This window comes from Notamacropus eugenii, chromosome X (genome assembly GCF_028372415.1).
Source record: "Notamacropus eugenii isolate mMacEug1 chromosome X, mMacEug1.pri_v2, whole genome shotgun sequence".
Classification (NCBI taxonomy): Eukaryota; Metazoa; Chordata; class Mammalia; order Diprotodontia; family Macropodidae; genus Notamacropus; species Notamacropus eugenii.
The window spans coordinates 53,510,991-53,533,630 of NC_092879.1; the positions used below are offsets into that span (position 1 = coordinate 53,510,991).

The 22,640-nt window shown below is 38.7% G+C and overlaps 1 pseudogene; it reads left to right on the forward strand.

Annotated features, from left to right (window-relative positions):
• Positions 1–1,121: 1,121 nt before the first annotated feature.
• LOC140516042 (density-regulated protein pseudogene) lies at positions 1,122–1,581 on the forward strand (annotated as a pseudogene).
• The last annotated feature ends 21,059 nt before the right edge of the window (positions 1,582–22,640 follow it).

The window sequence follows — 22,640 nt, forward strand, 5'->3', positions numbered from 1 at the left end:
TCTTGCTGAAGTTGGGATTTTAACTGAGACTTGAAGGAAGCCAGGGAAGCTAGGAGGCAGAGGTGGGATGGGAGAACATCGCAGGCATGGGGGACAGTCAGGGAAAATACACAGTTAGGAAATGCAGTGCTTGCTGTATGGAACAGCAAGAAGATCAGTGTCACTGGATCACAGAGTATGTGGAAGAGAAGAAGGTGTAAGAAGACTGGAAAGGTAGGAAGAGGTCAAGTTCTGAAAGATTTTCAAAGCCAGAGGATTTTTATATTTGTTCCCAGATGTAATAGGGAGGCACCGCCTTTTAGTGAGTAGGGAAATGACAAGGTCATCACAAAAATCACTTTGATAGATGAGCAGAGGATGGGTTGGAGTGGGGAGAGTTGAGACAAGGACAACCAGCTGTTGCAATCATCATGGGAAGAGGTGATGAGGGCCTATACCATGGTGATGGCAGAGAATAGAGAAGGAGATCTCTGAGAGATATTGTGAAGAAAGAATCAACAGAACTTGGGCAGAGATTGGCTATGGGGGTGAGAGAGAGTAAGGAGCCAAAGATGACACCTAGCTGGAAGATAGTGACACCCTGGACAGTAATGTGGACATTAGGAAAGGACTGTGGCTTCCCTATTCCTAGAAGCTGACACAATCCTGGGCTCCATTAAGAGGGCAATACCCTCTTAATGGAGCCCAAGATTGCATTGGCTTTTTTTCCATGACCATTTCACATCAGTGACTCATATTGAGCTTACAGAAAGGATTTTTAAATGAAGGTAATCTAAGCATGCCTCCTTTATCTTTTACTTGTGAAGTTAGTTGTTTGTCTCCAAGTAGAAGACTTCCTATTTATACCTTTAGAATTTCATCTCTTTAGATTTAACCCCCTTCTCCCAAAGAGCTTCAGGAGGCCATTATGAGCCAAATTCTCCCGTGAACAGGGCAGCAGCAGGGTATGGGGCCTTGTGAGGGAACACAAGAGGAAGGTGTGTGCGTGATTTGAATAGAATCCATGGGGGTGGCATAAGCACATGAGTTTGTGGGATGGCTACACTTTCCTGAGACCACCTTGGTCTCTTAGGGTTCTTTCCTGTGGAGTCTGTCCATTACCAACAGAGTACTGTGAACATATGCCTGATGTTGCTAACTGTAGTTAGGGGTTAGAAGAGAATTTTCCAAATAAATTTATAAAACTCATAGAAAATTCACCAAAAGAGGAAACTGGACATGAGAAAAGTCAAAGAGTAGCAGGAAAAGAGGAAGAAAAGCAAGAGCATGGTAGAAAGGGCCATCTGAAACAAGGAAAGGAGTACAAAAGGTTGTGATAGCGCACATTCCTAGAGTATCAACAAAGAAATACTTAACAGGAATGCGTGGCCTTGCAACTTTCAGAACTGACCCTAAAGAATCAACAAGTTGTTTGGGTGTTTTTTTGCTCAGAAATTCTTCTCTGGTATCTTAGTTATAGGGGAAGATGAAATCATCATTCAAAGAGACTTGACAAATGACATTTTAAAAAATTTAATTTAGGATAAGTGGCCAGAAGTGGGTGATGACAGCTTTGAACATCTTGGAGAAGTAAAGAAGTGAGTTTAAAAATGTGTCACTACTAAATGACTTGAAGTAACAGTGGATATAGCCAGACAGCCTCCTGAAGTAAAACTTTTAATACCCTTTATCCTCTATCCTTGGCATTTCACTGTTCTGTTCAAGGCCGTTTGTTGTTGTCATCATTATTTTGAATGGCAAAAGTTTAATACGCTGGAAAAATCCAACATGTTTACACACAATATAGATATTCAGTTAAATTAAATTTTTTAATTGGTCACAAAAATGATTCATCCCAATATTCTAGCCCAGAGATACCAAACTTACCCCTAGGGCTGCAAGGGGCAGACAAAACCTACTAGATTAAAATGTCATTAAGAAATGTTTAACAATGGGTGGAGCCAAGATGGCAGAGTATAAGGATGGATCTGCTCTAGCTCTCCCCCCGTAGCCCATAAAATACCTGTTAAAAACGACTCTAAAAAAATTCTAGAACAGCAGAAGCCACAAAACAGCAGAGAGAAAGATATTTCCAGCCCAAAACAGCCTGGAAGACTGACAGGAAAAGTCTATCGCACTACGATCAGTAGGAGCACAGCCTGGCCTTGGCCATGCAGCATGGACAGGCGTAGAGCAGGCTTCAGGGTGCAGAATCATGGGTAGCAGCTGTAGTTCCCAGATTTCTCAACCCACAAACACCAAAGACAGCTTCAAAGGTCAATAAGAAAGCTCTTTCACCTGGGTGAGAACAGAGTAGGGTCCTGCCCTAGCCCTGGCCCCAGGAGGCTGCAGTGTCCATTTTTGGAACCCTCAACCTAAAGACCCTGGGGGAATCAAGTTGCTGATCTGAATCTCAGCCCTGAGTGGCAGCCCTGGGGTGAGGAGGAGCACTGGCAAGTGGAGCTGGAGATAGTTGTGGAGAGGGAACCCTACTTGCAGATCCTGGACAGAAAAGCTTGTGGTTGCTCCCAGACCAGAGCACAGTCCAGGAGAGGAGAAAACTCCTCTCCCTTGATTATGTCACCTTGGAGGAACTGAGAACTTAAAGACACCTAGAATATACCCCCCACTTGACAAAGGACTCAAAAGCCAAGTAACTGGCTGGGAAAATGTCCAAAAAGGGGAAAAAATAAGACTATAGAAGGTTACTTTCTTGGTGAAAAGGTATTTTCTTCCTTCCTTTCAGATGAGAAAGAACAAAACATACCACTAGAGGAAGACATCAAAGTCAAGGCTTCTACATCCAAAACCTCCAAAAAAATATGCAAAGGTCTCAGGCCATGGAAGAGTTCAAAAAGGATTTTGAAAATCAAGTAAGAGAGGTGGAGGAAAAATTGGGAAGAGAAATGAGAGTGATGCAAGAAAATCATGAAAAACAAGTCAACAGCTTGCTAAAGGAGACCCAAAAAAATGCTGAAAAAAATAACACCTTTAAAAATAGATTAACCCAAATGGTAAAAGAGGCCCAAAAAGCCAATGAGGAGAAGAATGTTTTAAAAAGCAGAATTAGTCAAATGGAAAAGGAGGTTCAAAAGCTCACTGAAGAAAATTGTTTTTTAAAAATTAGAATAGAGCAGATGGAAACTAATGACTTCAGGAGAAACCAAAAATGTATAAAACAAAACCAAAAGAATTAAAAAATAGAAGACAATGTGAAATATCTCACTGGAAGAACAACTGACCTGGAAAATAGATCCAGGAGAGATAATTTAAAAATTAATGGTCTACCTGAAAACCAAAAAAAAAAAAAGAGCCTAGACATCATCTTCCAAGAAATTATCAAGGAAAACTGCCTTGATATTCTAGAACCAGTGTGTAAAATAGAAATGGAAAGAATTCACAGATCACCTCCTGAAAGAGATCCCAAAAGAAAAACTCCTAGGAATATTGTAGCCAAATTCCACAGTTCTCAGGTCATGGAGAAATTATTACAAGCAGCCAGAAAGAAACAATTCAAGTATTGTGGAAATACAATGAGGATAACACAGGATTTAGCAGCTTCTACACTAAGGAATTGAAGGACTTAGAATATTATATTCCAGAGGTCAAAGGAGATAGGATTAAAACCAAGAATCACCTCCCAGCAAAACTGAATATAATACTTCAGGGGGAAAATGGAATTTCAATGAAATGACTTCCAAGCTTTCTTGTTGAAAAGACCAGAGCTGAATAGAAAATTCGACTTTGAAATACCAGAATCAAGAGAAACATGAAAAGATAAATAGGTAAGAGAAGCCTTAAGGAACTCATTGAAGTTGAACTGCTTACATTCTTACATGGAAAGATTTATTTGTAACTCATGAGACTTTTTTCAGTATTTGAGTAGTTATAGGGAATATCTATATATCTATCTATAGAATAGAAGTGGAAGTGAATGTTAAGAACTGAAAAATAAATAAATTTTATATATATGTATATATATATATATATATATACATATATATATGGAATGTTTAACAAAATAAAAATACAAAGCTAATTTTCTAATTTGTGTCTTTCTAAGTCAATATGCCCATGCAGGGATAATTTTCTGTTTGTAATTGATACTACTGCTGTCTATCCTGTCAAGAACTTTTTGGATCCTGACTCTGGCATCCATTATTTTCACTGTCTCTCTCAACTTTATGTCACCTACAAATTCAATGGACATGCCATCTATACTCTCCTCCCATGTCATTGATAAAAAGGCACAGATCTTTGGGACCTCCTGCCACATTGTCACTGAACCATTAATGTCTACTCTTGAAGCCAACTACCCTACCAGTTATGCATTCAAATCATAATAATAGCTAATTTTTGTATAACTATAATGTACTGGGCACTTCATAATTATTATCTCTTTTAATAACAACAACAGCCTGGGAGGGAAGTCTTACTATTATTCCCATTTGTTGTTGTTAAGTTGTTTTTCAATCATGTCCAACTCTCCATGACCCCCTTGGGGTTTTTCTTGGCAAGATACTGGAGTGGTTTGCCCTATCCTTCTCCAACTCATTTTACAGATGAGGAAATGAGGCAAACAGGATTAAATGACTTGCCCAGGGTCACACAGCTAGTAAGTGTCTGAGGCTGAATTTGAATTCAGGTCTTCCTGACCCCAGGCGTGGCACTCTAGACACAGTGTCACCTAGCTATCCCATTATCCCCATTTACAGTTAAGGAAACAGAGGTTAAGTGACTTACCCAGATTCATCCATCTAGAAAGGGTCTGAGGTTGGATTTGAATTCAGATCTTCCTGATTCCAAGCCAGGTGCTCTATCCACTGCACTACCTAGCTGTTCCTATATGATTACATTATTATCTAATCCAAATCTCTTCATCTTCTCCATGAGAATAACACATAATACTTCAGCAGAAGATTTGCTAAAATTTGGGCAAATTATCCATAGATACATAGCCTTCCCCTCACCTGCTAGTTTAGTTCTCTTGTCCGAAGGGGAAATGACTTTAGTCTAATCTGATATGTTCTTTGTTTCCTCATTGTCTATTCTAATTCCTTCAATTTCTTTTTCTTCTCTTATTGCTAAAGCTAGCATTTCTAGTACAATATTGAAATATAGTGATGATAATGGGCATCCTTACTTCAATCCTGATTTTATTGGGAAGTTATCTAGCTTATCCTTATTACAAAAAAATGCTTAGTGATGGTTTTAGATAGATATTATTTATTATTTTAAGAAAAGCTCCATTAATAGAAATAAGTTATATTTTGTCAAAAGCATTTTCTATATCTATTGATATAATCATATGATTTTGTTGTTTTTGTTATTGATATGGTTAGTTATGCTGATAGTTTTCCTAATGTTGAACCAGCCCTGATCATAATGTATTATCTTTGTGACATATTGCTGTAATCTTCTTACTAATATTTTATTTAAAATTTTCGCATCAATTTTCATTAGGGAAATTGCTCTATAGTTTTCTTTCTCTGTTTTTGTTCTTCCTGGTTTAGGTATCAGCACCATATTTTTGTCATAAAAGAATTTGGTAGGACTCCTTCTTTGCCTATTTTCCCAAATAGTTTATATAATATTGGAATTAGTTTTTCTTTAAATGTTTGGTAGAATTTACTTGTGAATCCCACTGGTTCTGGGGATATTTTTCTTAGGGAGCTCATTTATGATGTGTTCAATTTCTTTTCCTAAGATAAGATTATTATCTTATAATACATATAAGATTATATTATCTTATAATATATGTCCTATATATCCTATCCTATTAAGATAGGATCAGAAGAGATATTGTTACCCTGGGAAATTTATATTTTGTGAATATTCATCCATTTTACTGAGATGGTTAGACTTTTTGGCATATAATTGGGCAAAGTAGCTCCTAATACTTATATTAATTTCATCTTTATTGGTGGTGAATTCATCCTTTTCATTTTTGATAGTAATAATTTGATTTTCTTCTTTCTTTTTTAAAATCAAATTAACCAGTAGTTTATCTCTTTTATTGGGTTTTTTTTTCATTAAGCCAGCATCTAGTTTTATTTTTCTTACTTTCAATTTTATTAATCTCTCTCCTGATTTTCAGGATTTGCAATTTGGTATTTAATTGAAGATTTTAGATTTCTTCTTTATCTTGTTTTTTTTTAACTGTATGCCCAGTTCATTGATCTGCTCTTTCTCCATTTTATTGATGTAAGCATTTGGAGTTATAAATTTTCCCCTAAGTACTTCTTTGGCTGCATCCCATAAGTTTTTGTATGTTGTCTCATTGTTATCATTCTCTTTAATAAAATTATTTATTGTTTCTATGATGTGTTCTTTGACTCACTAATTCTTTAGGATTAGAATATTTAGTTTCCACTCATTTTAAAGCTATGTTTCCATTGCCCTTTATTGTATGTAATGTTTATTGAATACTCATCTTAAAATGATGTATTTAATATTTCTGCTTTTCTTCATTTGGGTGTGAAGTTTTTACGCCCTGATATATGGTCAATTTTTGTGAAGGTACTATGTACAACTGAGAAAAAGGTATACTTCTTTCTATTGCCAATCAATTTTCTCCAGAGGTCTGTCATATCTAACTTTTCTAAAATTCTATTCATCTCCTTAACTTATTTCTTGCTTATTTTTATGATTAGAGTTATCTAGTTCTGAGAGGGAAAAGTTGAGGTCCCCCACTAGTATAATTTTACTATTTCCTCCTATAACTCATTTACCTTTTCCTTTAAGAATTTGGATGCTATGTCATTTGGTGCATATAGATTTAGTATTGATGTTACCTGAATGTTTACAGTTTCTTTTAGCAAAATGTAGTTTCCTTTGCTTATGTCTTTTAATTGGATCTTTTTGCTTTGTCTGAATTTATAATTGCTACCCCTGCTTTTTTTTAACCTCAGCTGAAGCATAATAGATTCTGTTCCAGCCCCTTATTTTTTTTCCTCTCTATTTCTCTCTGTTTCACATACATTTCTTACAAATAATATACTGTTGGATTATGATTTTTAACCTATTCTTCTGTTTTACAGGTGCGTTCATTCCATTCACTTTTCACAGATACGATTACTGTGTATTTCCCTCCATCCTATTTCTCCCTGTTTATCCTTCTCTCTCTCTCTCTCTCTCTCTCTCTCTCTCTCTCTCTCTCTCTCTCTCTCTCTCTCTCTCTCTCTGTTTTCCCTATCCCTCCTGAAAATTCTGTTTCCTTCTGACAATTGCCTCCCTTAATCTGCTATCCCCTCTATCAGCTCCCTCCTTCTCTTATCCCCTTCCCTTCCTACTTCCCCATAGGGTAAATAGATTTCTATACCCAACTGAGCCTGTATGTTATTCTCTCCTAGAGCCAATTTTAAGACTAAGGTTGCCCACCAAACTCCCCTTTTCCCCTCCACTATGAAAAGCTCTTCCTTTCATGCCTCTTTTATGTGAGATAATTTTCTCTGTTCCTTCTCTCTCTCCTCCCCCTTCTCCCAGTGCATCCTTCTTTCATATCTCTTAATTTTATTTTTTTGAAATCATCCCATCATAGTCAACTCATACCCATACTTTCTGTCTACATATACTCCTTTTAATTTCCTTAATAATGAGGAAAGTTCTTAGGAGTTCTGAGTATCATCTTCCCATGTAGCAATATAAACTGTTTAACCTTGTTGAATTCCTTATGTCTTCTCTTTCATGCTTACCTTTTCATGTTTCTCTTGAGTCTTGTATTTGAAAGTCAGTTTTTCTAATCAGCTCTGGTCTTTTCATCAGGAATGCCTGAAAGTCCTCTATTTTATTAAATGTCTGTTTTTCCCCTGAAGGATTATACACAGTTTTTCTGGGTAGGTGATTCTTGGTTGTAATCCTAGTGCCTTTTCCTTCTGAAATGTTGTATTCCAGGCTCTCCAATCATTTGACATGGAAGCTACTAAATTTTGCGTGATCGTTACTATGGCTTCACAATATTTGAATTTTCTTTCTAACTGCTTGCAATATTTTCGCCTTGACCTGGGAGCTCCAGAATTTGGTTAAAATATTCCTGGGAACCCCAGCTTCTGGGATAAGAACTCATTTTTTGACAAAAATTGCTGGGAAAACTGGATAACAGTGTGGCGGAAATTAGGCATAGACCCATACCTGACACCGGACACAAGAATAAAGTCCAAATGGGTACATGATTTAGGTATAAAGATTGATACCATGAATAAACTGGAGAAGCAAGGAATAGTGTATTTATCAGATCTATGGAGAAGGGAAGAATTCTTTACTAAAGGAGAGATAGAAAGCATTATGAAATGCAAAATGGATAACTTTGATTACATTAAACTGAGAAGTTTTTGCACAACCAAACCCAATGCAACCAAAATCCGGAGGGATGTAGTAAATTGGGAAAGAATTTTTACAGCTAAGCTCGGGGATAAAGGCCTCATTTCTAGAATATATAGAGAACTGACCCAAATGTATAATCATACAAGTCATTTCCCACTTGATAAATGGTCAAAGGATATGAACAGGCAATTTTCAGAGGAAGAAATTAAAGATATCTATAATCATATGAAAAAATGCTCTAAATCACTATTGATTAGAGAGATGCAAATCAAAACAACTCTGAGGTACCACATCACACCTATAAGATTGGCAAACATGACAGAACAAGAAAATGATAAATGCTGGAGAGGATGTGGGAGAGTTGGAACACTAATTCATTGTTGGTGGAGCTGCGAGCACATCCAACCATTCTGGAGAGCAATTTGGAACTATGCCCAAAGGGCTACAAAAATGTGCATACCCTTTGACCCAGCAATATCGCTACTAGGACTATATCCCCAAGAGATCATAAAAATGGGAAAGGGTCCCACATGTACAAAAATATTTATAGCAGCACTCTATGTAGTTGCCAAAAACTGGAAGTCAAGGGGATGTCCATCAATTGGGGAATGGCTGAATAAATTATGGTATATGAATGTAATGGAGTACTATTGTGCCATAAGAAATGATGAACAAGAAGACTTCAGAGAGGCCTGGAAGGACTTATATGACCTGATGCTGAGTGAAAGGAGCAGAACCAGGAGAACTTTATGCACAGCAACGACCACAGTGTGTGAGAGTTTTTTCTGGTAGACTTAGATTTTTGTAATAACACAAAAACTTCTTACAAAAAAAAAAAAATCCCGATGGTGGATCTCAAGGCAAAATGCCTTCCACACTCAGAGAGAGAAATATGGAAGTCACTCACATAATGTAGCAGATCATGTCTGTGTATGTGTATGTGTTTGTGTATCATGTTCTGATTTGTTATACGATTTCTTTCATTTATCTTAGTCTGACTACATAACATGACTATAGTGAAAATATACTCAATAGGAAAGTATATGTAGAATCTATACAGAATTGTATGCAGTCGCGGGGAGGGAGGGGGGTAGTGGGGGGTAGGTGGGGGGGGGGATAAAATCGCAATTGTATGGCAGTGATTGTTAAACATTAAAAAATAAAAAGAAAAAAGAGAAAAAAAATAAAAATAAAATATTCCTGGGAGTTTTCATTTTGGGATCTCTTTCAAATGGTGATCAGTAGAGTCTTTCAGTTTCTATTTTACCCTTTGATTCTATGATATCAGAGCAGTTTTCCTTGATAATTTCTTGAAATATTATGTGTAGGTTCTTTTCTTTATCATGGCTTTCAGGTAGTCTCATGATTCTTAAATTATCTTTCCTCAGTCTGCTTTCCAGGTCAGTTATTTTTCCAATGAGATAGTTTACATTTTCTTCTATTTTTTCATTCTTTTGACTTTGTTTAATTATGTAATTATGTTTCTCATGGAATTATTAGCTTCCACTTGAAAATTCTAATTTTTAAAAATCATTTTCTTTAGTGAGCTGTTGCACCTCCTTTTCCACATGCCCAATTCTACTTTTTAAAGAATTCTTTTTGTCAGTGGATTTTTGTGCCTTTTTTTTTTTTTACCATTTGGCCAATTCTGGGGGTTTTTTTAAGTGATATTTTCCTCAGTATTTTTTGTGCCTCTTTTTCTTAGCTATTGACTCACTTTTCATAATTTTCTTGAATCACTCTTATCTTTTCCCAGTTTTTCCACTGTTTCTCTTATTTGATTTTTTAAAATCCTTTTTGAGCTCTTCCAAGAATTTTTGTTGGGCTTTTATCAAATTCACATTTTGCTTGTAGCTATTTTGATATCATTGTTTTCTGCATTTATATCTTTATCTTTCCTGTCACTATAGTGAACTTTTATGCTCAGGTTCTGTTGTTGTTGTTGTTGTTGTTGTTGTTGTTGTTGTTGTTGTTGTTGTTGTTGTTGTTGTTTGGTCATATTTCCAGTCTACTTATTGACTTTTAACTTTATGTTAAAGTTGGGCTCTGCTCCCTGGGGTGGAGGGGGCACTGTCCCAAGCTTCAGGTTTTTTGTGTAGCTGTTTCAAGAGCTAGTTCTGGGTTCTATAAGTTTTGGTGCTTCTAAGGTGGTATGATCTAAGAAGAGGTATGATCACTCCTCTCCTGGTCTGTGCTCTGTCTTTACCCAGGAAGTGACTTTGTTTCCCTACAGCCACAAGTGCTAGTGCTCTTTTCTGTCTTATAACTGAGACCAGGGTCTCTGCTCCCTTGTAAGTGATCAGAAGCACTCTACTCTGCTCTAGAACTGTGACCATGGCCTCTGCTACTCCATAGCCACTCTTCTTCACCTTTGAACTGTGACCTGGAACTGCAATTAGGCAATGCAACAGGGTCATGACCAGCACCAGTCAAGGAGCCCCTGTAATCTCTTTTTGTAATCTTGGTTGTCCAATTCTTTTACCATCTCTGAACTGAGAACTCCCAAGGTTGCTGCTGCCCTGTTGCAGCTGCCTCCAAGGGCTGCTACTGGCATTGCCTCAGTGGGGCCTGCACTGCACCCTGGACCCAACCATGGTGGCACAGACCTTTCCTGTCAACCTCCTAAGTTGTCTTGGGTTAGAAAATTGTTTCACCTCAACCTTGTTTTGGCTGTGTTGCTCCAGAATTCTATTTGAGGCATTATTTTAAAGTTGTTTGGTGGAAAATTTGGGAGAGTTCAAATGAGTTCCTGCCTCTCCTCCACCATCTTGGCTCCACTGCCAGGTCCAGGTCCTTGATGAAGCCAGACTGGCTCTTAGTAATCTTCACTTCTCTATCTAGCTGTTCTCCAACAATCTCTTTAATTATGTCTTCTAGAATTTTCCCAGGAATTGACATCAAGATCACTGGTCTATAGTTTGCCAACTGTTACTTTTTCTTTTTTGCAAATTAGGACATTTGTCTTTCTCTAATCTTGTAGTACATCTTCAATTTTCCATATTTGAATATCACTGACAATAACTCAGTAATCATATCGACTGGTTCTTTAAGGACCCAGGAATGTAGTTCATCTGGGCCAAGTGACTTGAATTTGTTAAGCATAACTGGTTGTTCTCTCTCTATCTCCTAACTTATGTTTGGTATCAACTCCCTGTTAGTTCAAAAACACCAGTACTGAAAGAAGCCTTTAAAAGCCTGTAATGGGAGGAGCCAAGATGGCAGAGTAGAAAGATATACATATGCTAGCTCCTAACCCACAGCCCATAAAATACCTGTAAAGAAGAACTCCCAACAAATTCTGGAGCAGCAGAAGCCACAGAACAACAGAGCAGAGGAGATTTCTGTTCCAGAGAGACCTGAAAAACCGACACCAAAGATCCGGAGCAGAGCCCAGCCCTGCCTTGGCCACAGGGCACTGAGAGGAGCAGATCTGAGCAGACTTCAGGGATGGAATTTCCAGTAGCCACACAGGTCCCTCCACCCACAGGCACTAAAGGTCAGTGAGAGAGTCTTTTTGGCTCACCAAGAGGGGAGCAGGGTATCCCCATAATTCAGGCCCCCTTGGGAGGCAGCAGTGGAGGCAGCAGCAGACAAGGGCTCCCAAAGCAGGCAGGAGCTTGGATCCATTGTTGAAGGTTTCCACATAAACCCCCTGAGGGAACTGAGCCCCCCGTATGGTGGCCCTGCCCCTACCAGAGCAGCTGAACTTAATCTCACACTGAATAGCAGCCCCACCCCAACCAAAGCCCTGAAGCTGGGAAGCAGCATTTGAATCTCAGACCCCAAGGGCTGGTTGGGCAGATCTGGAGGCATCGTGGGTGTGGAGAGGACACTCAGAAGTCAAGTCACTGGCTGGTAAAATGCCCAGAAAAGGGAAAAAAAATAAGACTATAGAAGGTTACTTTCCTGGTGAACAGATATCTCCTCCCATCCTTTCAGGTGAGGAAGAACAATGCTTACCATCAGAGAAAGACACAGAAGTCAAGGCCTCTATATCCCAAACATCGAGAATAAATATTCAATGGGCTCAGGTCATGGAAGAGCTAAAAAGGATTTTGAAAATCAATTTAGAGAGGTGGAGGAAAAACTGGGAAGAGAAATGAGAGAGATGCAAGAAAAGCATGAAAAGCAGGTCAACACCTTGCTAAAGGAGACCCCAAAAAAATGCTGAAGAAAATAACAACTTGAAAAATAGGCTAACTCAATTGGGAAAAGAGGTTCAAAAAGCCAATGAGGAGAAGAATGCTTTAGAAAGCAGAATTAGCCAAATGGAAAAGGAGTTTCAAAAGCTCACTGAAGAAAATAGTTCTTTCAAAATTAGAATGGAACAGATGGAGGCTAATGACTTTATGAGAAACCAAGAAATCACAAAAGAAAACCAAAAGAATGAAAAAATGGAAGATAATGTGAAATATCTCATTGGAAAAACAACTGACCTGGAAAAGAGATCCAGGAGAGACAATTTAAAAATTATGGGCCTACCTGAAAGCCATGATCAAAAAAAGAGCCTAGACATCATCTTTCATGAAATTATCAAGGAAAACTGCCCTGAGATTCTAGAACCACAGGGCAAAATAAGTATTCAAGGAATCCACAGATCACCACCTGAAAGAGATCCAAAAAGAGAAACTCCTAGGAACAGTGTGGCCAAATTCCAGAGTTCCCAGGTCAAGGAGAAAATATTGCAAGCAGCTAGAAAGAAACAATTCAAGTATTGTGGAAATACAATCAGGATAACACAAGATCTAGCAGCTTCTACATTAAGGGATCAAAGGGCATGGAATAGGATATTCCAGAAGTAAAAGGAACTAGGACTAAAACCAAGAATCACCTACCCAGCAAAACTGAGTATAATACTTCAGGGGAAAAAATAGTCTTTCAATGAAATCAAGGACTTTCAAGCATTACTGATGAAAAGACCAGAGCTGAAAAGAAAATTTGACTTTCAAACACAAGAATGAAGAGAAGCATGAAGAGGTAAATAGCAAAGAGAAGTCATAAGGGACTTACTAAAGTTGAACTGTTTACATTCCTACATGGAAAAACAATATTTGTAACTCTTGAAACTTTTCAGTATCTGGGTAGTTGGTGGGATTACACACACACACACACACACACACACACACACACACACACACACATACACACACACACAGAGACAAAGAGCACAGAGTGAATTGAATAGGATGGGATCATATCTTAAAAAAATGAAATTAAGCAGTGAGAGAGAAATATATTGGGAGGAGAAAGGGAGAAATGGAATGGGGCAAATTATCTCTCATAAAAGAGGCAAGCAAAAGACTTTTTAGTGGAGGGAAAAAGAGGGGAGATGAGAGAAAAACATGAAGTTTACTCTCATCACATTCGACTAAAGGAAGAAAGAAAATGCACACTCATTTTGTATGAAAACCTATCTTACAATACAGGAAAGTGGGGGTGAAGGGGATAAGCAGGATGGGGGGGATGATGGAAGGGAGGGCAATAGGAGGAGGGAGCAATTTGAAGTGAACACTCTTGGGGCGGGACAGGGTTAAAAGAGAGAATAGAAGCAATGGGGGGCAGGATAGGATGGAGGGAAATATAGTTAGTCTTATACAACATGACTATTGTGGAAGTCATTTGCAAAACTGCACAGATATGGCCTATATTGAATTGCTTGCCTTCCCAAAGGGAATGGGTGGGGAGGGAAGGATGAAGAGAAGTTGGAACTCAAAGTTTTTAGAACAACTGTCGAGTACTGTTCTTGCTACTAGGAAATAAGAAATACAGGTAATGGGGTATAGAAAGTTATCTGGCCCTACAGGACAAAAGAGAAGATAGGGACAAAGGAAGGGAGGGATGATAGAAGAGAGGGCAGATTGGTGATAGGGGCAATTAGAATGCTCGGTGTTTTTGGGGTGGGGGAAGGGGACAAATGGGAAGAAAATTTGGAACCCAAAATTTTGTGAAAATGAATGTTAAAAGTTAAATAAATAATTTTTTTTAAAAAGGAAAAAAAAAGAAATGCCTGTAATGGTGAAGGAATCCCCGCAGTGAGAAGTCCACTAAGGCAAAGTTCTGGAGTTAGAAGCCAAGCAAGAAGAAAAGAATTTCATTATGCTTCTGACATCTCCACTGTTGTGTAGCTATGGGGAACTACTATGATTCGAGTTATCATTCAGGAACATGGCAATACTCTTTTATGTCTCAGACTCATAAAAAAGTATTTGCTCTGGTGTCAAATTCTCAGGCAATCAGAGAGACCCTAGATGTCAATCACAAGCCTTCATTGTTGGCTGTCTTGTATGCATAAGTATTAGAAAGCAGTATGGTCCATAGATAGTGGTCCAAAAATGTATATCTCACAGTAACATCCTCTGTCCCCTTTCCTACCATTCTATCACTAACACTGAAGAAGCAAAAGGGACCTTCCCAGGACTGAGTCATTTTTTTCTTTATTTACTTGGTTATAATGTTGGAAGTTATCACCTAGTAGCCAATCTACTGTTGACAAGCCTCTCTGAATTTAGCTAAGCTTGTTATCAGAGAGCAAAGTAAGTCTATTACTTATAATCAGAGCCTTTCTCAGCATAGTGGAACCTGCCAGAGTTCGTACTCTGCTAGTAAAAGCACAATAAAATAGCAAAGTAAGACTTTATGGATATCCTCTTTCATCTCCTTTCTTTTAAAATTTATTTTTATTATAAACTTAATCAATGAACATAAATATGAGAATATAAAAAACAACAGAAATATGAATCTCTGAACTTGTTACATGTGGTTTGTATTTTTTAAAATGTATATTAAATATGATAAGATAGTAACAAAATTGTCTTGTATCTCCTCTGAGCTTCTCTATGTTTTGTTCTGTGTATTTTTAAAGTTTAATAATGTTATTTTCTATCTTTTTTATATTTCTTTCACTACCCTTTAAATCATCTCCTTTCTCAAAGAATCCACGCCCCTTTATTGTGACAAATAGAGAGGTGGCAAAAGTGCACTGGATTTGAGGTTTAATGACTTGGGATCCAATCTCACCTTTGACTTGCACTAGCTACATGACCTTGAGAACATCACTTAATCTCGCTGACCCTCAGTTTCTTCATCTGTAAAATAAGCAGGTTAACCAAGATGATCTCTAAGGTGCCTTACAACTCTAAACGTATGATCCTATGGTCTGTGGAACAAGTATAATCAGGCAAAATAAATTAACACCTTGCTCATGCATGAAAATGTGTGTCATGTTCTGCACCTCTAGTCCATCATCTCTGCAAAGAAGCAGGAGACACACTTCATGGTCATTCATCTAAATGTTGATACATCACTGTATTGATCAAAGTTCTAAAGTCTTTCAAAGGTATATTCTTTTACATTAATATTGACGTTGGTCTCCTGGTTTCGTTAATTTTACTCTGCATTATCCATTCATACAAGTCTTCTTAAGTTTCTCTGAATTCCTCACAGCCATTCTTTCCTACAGCACAATAATATATTCCATTAGCTTCATCTACCACGTCGTTCAATTATTCCTTCAAAATGATGAGCACCCACTTTGTTCAAATCTTTTTTATTCTTTTCTATTCTGTGATTGATTATTTTCTTTAAAACCAAGTTTCCTTAGATTCCTGACTTTTTTCAGAAGGCTGAGAAGTAATGACAAAAAAGGAACCTTCTCAGTAGAGGATATCCAATGTGCCAGAATATAAAATCTGATGATAATGATATGGCAGGGTGGTAGGACATATTCATGGAGCTCAGGAAGAGAGAGGGTAGGTCTCTGACCTTGGGAAGCTCTTGGTCTGATAGGAAATTACAGTTTATGAGTTCAGGGAGCCCCTTATTTAGTGGAAAGACTGGGCTTGACTTCCACAAGGACTTACCTGATGGAGAGACGCTATTTTTTTCTTCAAGGACCCTCTGGTTATATGGGAGTGACCCAGTCCTTGCTCTCAGGGAACTCTCATTTTGACTGAGTTCAGTCTTGTTATAATGGCAGAAAACAAGCCCTGCCCTAAAGGAGCCCATGGTCACATAGGTGGCACAGTGAATAGAACACTGGGCCAGGAATCAGGAAAGACCTGAGTTCAAATCTGGCCTCAGATACTTGTTAGTCGTGTAACTCTGGAGAAGTTACTTAACTTCTCTTTGCCCCAGTTTCCTCAACTGTAAAATGGGGATAATAATGATACCTAATTTGCAGAGTTATTATGAGGATCAAATGAGATAATATTCGTAAAGTGGCTAACACATCATAGGCACCCTATAAAGGAGTATTCCTTTCCCCTTCTCTGTTGCGGGAGACACTATTCCAACCTTGAGGAACCTGTGAACTGATAGGGAAAGACAGTCATAGAATCATAGGTTATAGGGGATCATAAATTTAGAGCTAGAAGGAATTATAAAGGTCACCAAGTCAAATTTCCTCAGTTTCAGATGAGAAAACTGAGACTTAAGGAGACCAAGCACCTTAATCAAGGTCACAGACCTAGGAAGTATCTGAGGCAGAATTGGAACCCAGTTCTTCCTGCCTCCAAGTCAAGTGATCTACTCACCACAACATATTACCACCCATTTTCAGGTGGTCAATCTGATATGGGACACATAGATCCTATGATTTCTAAGATCTCTTCCAACTCTAACATTCTATGGGGTGATCAGGAAACATTTAAGAGAAGAAGAGAGGGAGGAGTGACAGAAGGGAAGGGAAGAGAATCCCCAACATAGAAATTTAGGGAAAAGAACATTTCTGGCAGTTTCACCATGTCTTTGCTTCTCAGGACTTCTGTTCATCTTCTGCCTGCTGTGCCAACAAAACGACCTGAATTGTACATTATTGAGAAGGAGGAGGAGGAAAAAGAGGTCTTCTTCCTTCAGTGTGTGGGCAGCAGTAGGCCAGGGCTGGCGAGGAGGGTTCAAGCCCAAAAGTCCACATAAAACAATAGATTATGGAGGTCCAGGCAGACAACAAATAAAGTCCAAAGGGTTTAGCTACGGCAAGGAGGAACACTTGTAAACTAGAGGTACAAAGATCACGTCACAAAAGAAGATAAATTTATCTTGTTTCTCCAAAGCTGACCTACTATACAAACTTCTCTGTTAATGGAATCGCCATTGTCCTTATCTTTAATAACCTTCAAGTCATCTTTAACTCTTTCTCCTCCCTATATACTGAGTGGCAGATCCTACTGTTTCTGTTGCTACTTTTCATGCAGTCCACCCCTCTCCACTTCTACTTCACATGTTCTGAGCACTAGGCTCCATTGGACAGGTCTCCATTATACTTGTTTTTCAAGATTTCCTCCCAAACTCAGCTCATTCAGTACTTGAACAATTCTGATGATATTCTTACAGGACTGTTCCATAATTCCTATTCGTTATCTGTTATATGCCTTTGCTTCCATTTTTATGCATCAAGGGTGTTGTTGCCCAACTTGATGGTGAACATACTGAAAGTCGGAATGCCCTTGCAAATGATGACAGAGAAATGGACAAGCACTTTGCAAAGGGGATCTTAGAAGAAAGATAGTGAAAGCACATAGTAATCAGAACTGAACAAGCCCACCTGTACTCCTTCAAACACTTATCTTTAGGTTGGAACATTTGTTGCCTCTTTCCACTTGGGAAAATGAAACAGAATTCATTCCAGTACTGAGAGGTCACAGTTAAATCAATATACACACCTATCCCATGTGAGGGAAAAATGGCCTGGGGGATGGGATAGGTGATGCAACATCCAGGAGAAATACCAAAGCATCCTTGGTTCTTGTACTCATCAGCACAACTCAATAATTACATCTGTTTACGAGTTAATTGCCTTTATTCAGTCTCCAGCAGAACTAAGAGATAAGAGTTGGAAGCAACCAAGAGCTGAGCTTTTGTGTTCTTGTCTTGCCTGCTGCTGGTGGGGTTTGAGTGAGAATTAGATAAAAGTTGCAGTGGATGATACATACCATCAGTGCTCTAATGTTAGGATTACAGCAGGGTTGATTAAGAGCACTCCTGCCTAATTAGATGAGTCCCCAATCCACTCAATGAGATTACAGGGCATGGACCTTTGTCAGGAGAAGAGGCACTTCACACGGAGTTGGACAGGCACTATGGCCCCTTGATTAGGGACATGCACCTTGCTGTGAGGACACGGTAAATTCCTCTGATTCGTCTCCAGTGAGTAGGCTGCTTCTTCATGCTGGGCAGATGGACTCCTGTTGCTAGGAAGAAATGGTTCTACTCTCCCTTTTGGACCCTTCTCCTTTGAAAGCTCTCTCTCCCTTGTTAGGAGAAGGGGGTGACCTTAAAGGGAGGCTGGCTCCTGAAGTTAAGGGCTTGGCTATGTCAGATGTGACCCCACAGTTCCTGGCATCAGAGTCCTCCTACATCTTTCCCCTTGCAAAAACAAAAACAAAAACATTCTCATTTTTTAAAAATTAGAGACTTGTTCATTGTTTTTTTAAAGAACATCTTGCCTTGGAACTTGTCAAAACCTTTCTGAAGGTCTGAGTGTTTCCTGTAGAAAAATCTCTAACAGATTAATCAGACATGATTAATTTTTTCATTACATAAATAATGCTGCATTTCTTACAATTAGTTACTTCTTACAATTAGTTACAAAAGTTTACTTCTTTCTGCATTCAATAATACTTCTACACTTAAGAGAACAGCTTGCCTGGTCTCTGCTTTTCCCTCTGGAACTGTTTTCATAGATGTGAGGGGAGAGGGGTGTTTTCCAACACAGTGGCTATTTGTAATTTATATTTGGCCAACAGTGGTACAATTTCATTATGAGTTCCTTCAATTCCTCTTGAGTGGATGTCAAATGGTCTCAATAGCCTCAATTTCCCTATTTAGTAAATTATCAAGGGTTGGGTTACATGATTATTAAGGTCCTGTCCAGCTGTAAAGACCTAACATGTCTCCTTGTGCTGATTTAGATCCATTTTTTCAATTAGGTCTAGATTTAACATTCTTAGTCCTTATCACTGTGTTGTTTACTTCGTAGCTCCCAAAGACAAAGAGGGGACTAGAGTCTCTGTACCTCTTTAAGGTATAAAGAGCATACATACATACTTACATACATACATATACATATATATACACACACATATAAAGTGTATATGCATATATACACACATATGTATGTATGTATATTTGTGTTTATATATACATATACATACGTGTGTGTGTGTGTGTGTGTGTGTGTGTGTGTGTGTGTATACTGGACTAGGACTCAGGAGGCCTGAGTGGAATCCTGGTTCTGCTATCTAAAAGTTGTGTGAATTTGAGCATGCTCCTACCTTTCCCTGGGTCTCAGCTTGCCCATATATAAAATTGGGCAATTGGTTGACATAGATTACCTCTAAGCCCTCTTTCAGCTTTGCCATTCTGTGGTTCTCTGATTTCTCTACAGTCCAAGAGGCATTATGTCTGTAACTGAATCTACTGTTTGTGCATCCAAGATGGCATTGTCTCACTTAATCTCAGATCAGGAAGGGACTTCAGAGGCTGAATCCTGTCCACGAAATCTTCAACAAGTGGCTGCCTGGCCTGGAGGCCTCTCATGAAGAGTGGGCACTAACCACCTGAGGCAGTTTACTTCCACTTCAGTACAATTTCTTTTGTTAGGAAGATTTTTCTTGTATCAGGTTGAAAATTATTTACCCTAGATTTCTACCCATTAATTGCCCTGGGGTCAAGGATAATGGGTCTAAGATGTCTTCCAATGCACAATATAATAAACATTTATTAAGTACCTACTCTGTGCCAGGCACTATGTTAAGCACTAGGGATACAAATTTTTAAAAAGAAAGACCGTTCCTGCCTGCAATCTAATGCAGGAAGAGGGCACACAAAAAGAAGTCCAAAAGGGGAAGGGAGGGAGGAAGAGGGTACCGAGCTCATAATCACAATGATGGGAGAATCAAAACCAAGCAGTATAAATGGTGGGAAATGAAAAGTTGGCTGGCCTTCTGAGCCCTCTTTAAATAGGATCTTGGGATATCTTCCACATTTCCCTTAAAATATTTGTAAGCAGTTTTGATGTCTTCCCCCAGTCTTATCTTTTCTAGACTGAACATCTCTTTTCCTTCCATCCATTTTTTGTATGGTTTGGTACAAAGAATGAGACGGGGCGGGGGGAGAGAGAGAGAGAGAGAGAAAGAGAGAGAGAGAGAGAGAGAGAGAGAGAGAGAGAGAGAGAGAGAGAGAGAGAGAGAGATCATGCACAGGGGATGGGCAAATGGGATGGAGGTGAAGATGTAAACACCCCTTCCCCACTTGCTCCTCACAGACTATCTATCATTATACCTACCAAGTACTAGACTCCAGGCCATGCTTCAAGTCCCAATCACCCTGGTCATCTTCTTTCCATATTCAATGACACTGCCACTTCCAGACCACTGGAAAATATTCCCTGGAAGAATTAATCAATTAATTTTTTTCTCTAAGGGGCAATAGGGAGCCATAGAGGTTCCCCACAGGAACCAAAGGGCAATGACATGATAAGAACAGTGCTTTAGGGATATCAATTTGGCAAATCGGTAGAGGATGAGGCTGAAGGCCAGGAGACTTATTAAGAAATTATTGCAATAGTCTAGGTAAGAGGTAATGAAGGACAAAACTGGGGTGATGACCATGTGGCTGGAGAGAAGGGGACGGATGTAAGACATTGTAGAGGTGGAACTGATAAGACTTAGCAACTAGTTGGTTATGAAGAGTGAATGAGAGTGAAGAGTTGAAAATTACTCTTAAGTTGCAAATCTGGAAGACTGGATGAATGATGGTGTATTTGACACCATCAAAATGGGGGAGTTAGGAGGAAGGGTGGATTTAGGGGAAATGATAATGAGTTCTATTTTGGACATGTAGCTTGAGATACCAACAGTATAGCCAGGTGGAGCTATCCAGCATGCATTTGGAGATGCAAGACTGATGTATTAGAGAGATTTCATGACTGGATAGATTTGGGAGTAGTCTACATAGAGATGATAATTAAACTTGTTGAAGATGATGAGATCACTAAAAGAGAGTTAATTAAGTCAAGAAAGCCCAGGACAGAGGCCCAGAGTACACCTGGAGCTGGAAGGTAAGACATGGATAATGATACTGCAAGGAGACTGAGACAGATTGGTCAGATAAGTCAGAGGAGAACCAGAAAAAATTAGTATCATGAAAAGTCAGAGAAAAAAATATCCAGGAAGAAAATAGTCAATGGTGTTAAAGTAGCAGAGAGCTCATAAAGCATGAAGAAGGAGAAAAAGGTATTTCATTCAGCAATGAAGAAATCATTGGTTCTGTGGAGAGAATAGTTTTATTCCTGAAGGCAGGACTTCAAAGGGGAGTGCTAGGTGAGAAAGGGAAGGCAGCAAGTGTTTATATATTTGACTGTGAAAGAGAGGAGAGATTGATGACAATAGCTTAAAGGGATGATAGGGTCAAGTAAAAATTTTATTAAGGACCAGGGATAACTGGACATGTTTGTAGGCAGCAGGGAAAGACCCAGTGAATGAAAAGTTAGAGAAGAAGAGGTGAGGATCAAATGTGCAAGCTTATGGAAGAGAGAGAGGGGAAAATTAAGGGCACAAGTACTCCCAGCAACCCTGTAAATTATGTAGTACAAGTATTATTATCCCCATTATACATATGAAGAAAGATTAAATGAGGCTCTGAGAGGTTAAATGGCTTGCCTAGGGTCACATAGCTGTTACTTAGCTGAGGCAGCATTTAAATTCAAGTGTCCACTGACTCCAAGTCCAGGCTTTTTTCCACTTTGCCATTTGTCCACTAGAGTATAAATTCTTTGAAGTCAGGGATTTTTCTCACCTTTTCTTTGTCTACTTCAGTGCTTAGCACAATGCCTAGCACATAGTAGGCAATTAATAGATGATTATTGATAGATTGATTTGCTCTCTCAGCTTCAGATCTCTCCTCTATAAGATGTGCTGGGATTGGATTAGATTTTTCCTGAGGTCTCTGTTAGCTCCAAAGCCCCTCCCTCCCAGGACACTTGCTTAGTGGAGTTGGAAAGAAGAAGGGCTATTCCATTCAAATAGGTGGAAGAAAATGTGTGTGAGTATTCTTTTCCCCATGCCTGTCTCCCAGTGTTCTCAGGTCTTGTACTTGTTGTTGTTGTTTTTTTTTTTAACAAATCTGTGATTTGAAAAAACTCCTCTGTCAACATAGATTGACACCTGCTCTGTCTGAAATTTATAATGTTAGAAAATTGTCTAAGGTCACCAAGAGGAGAGGTGAACTTATTCAGGGCCACACAGCCATTATGTGTCAGAAGAGGGATTTGAACCCAAGTCTTCTTAACTCCAAGACTAGCTATCTGCTCTATCTATCATGCAACATTGCCTATCTTTTAA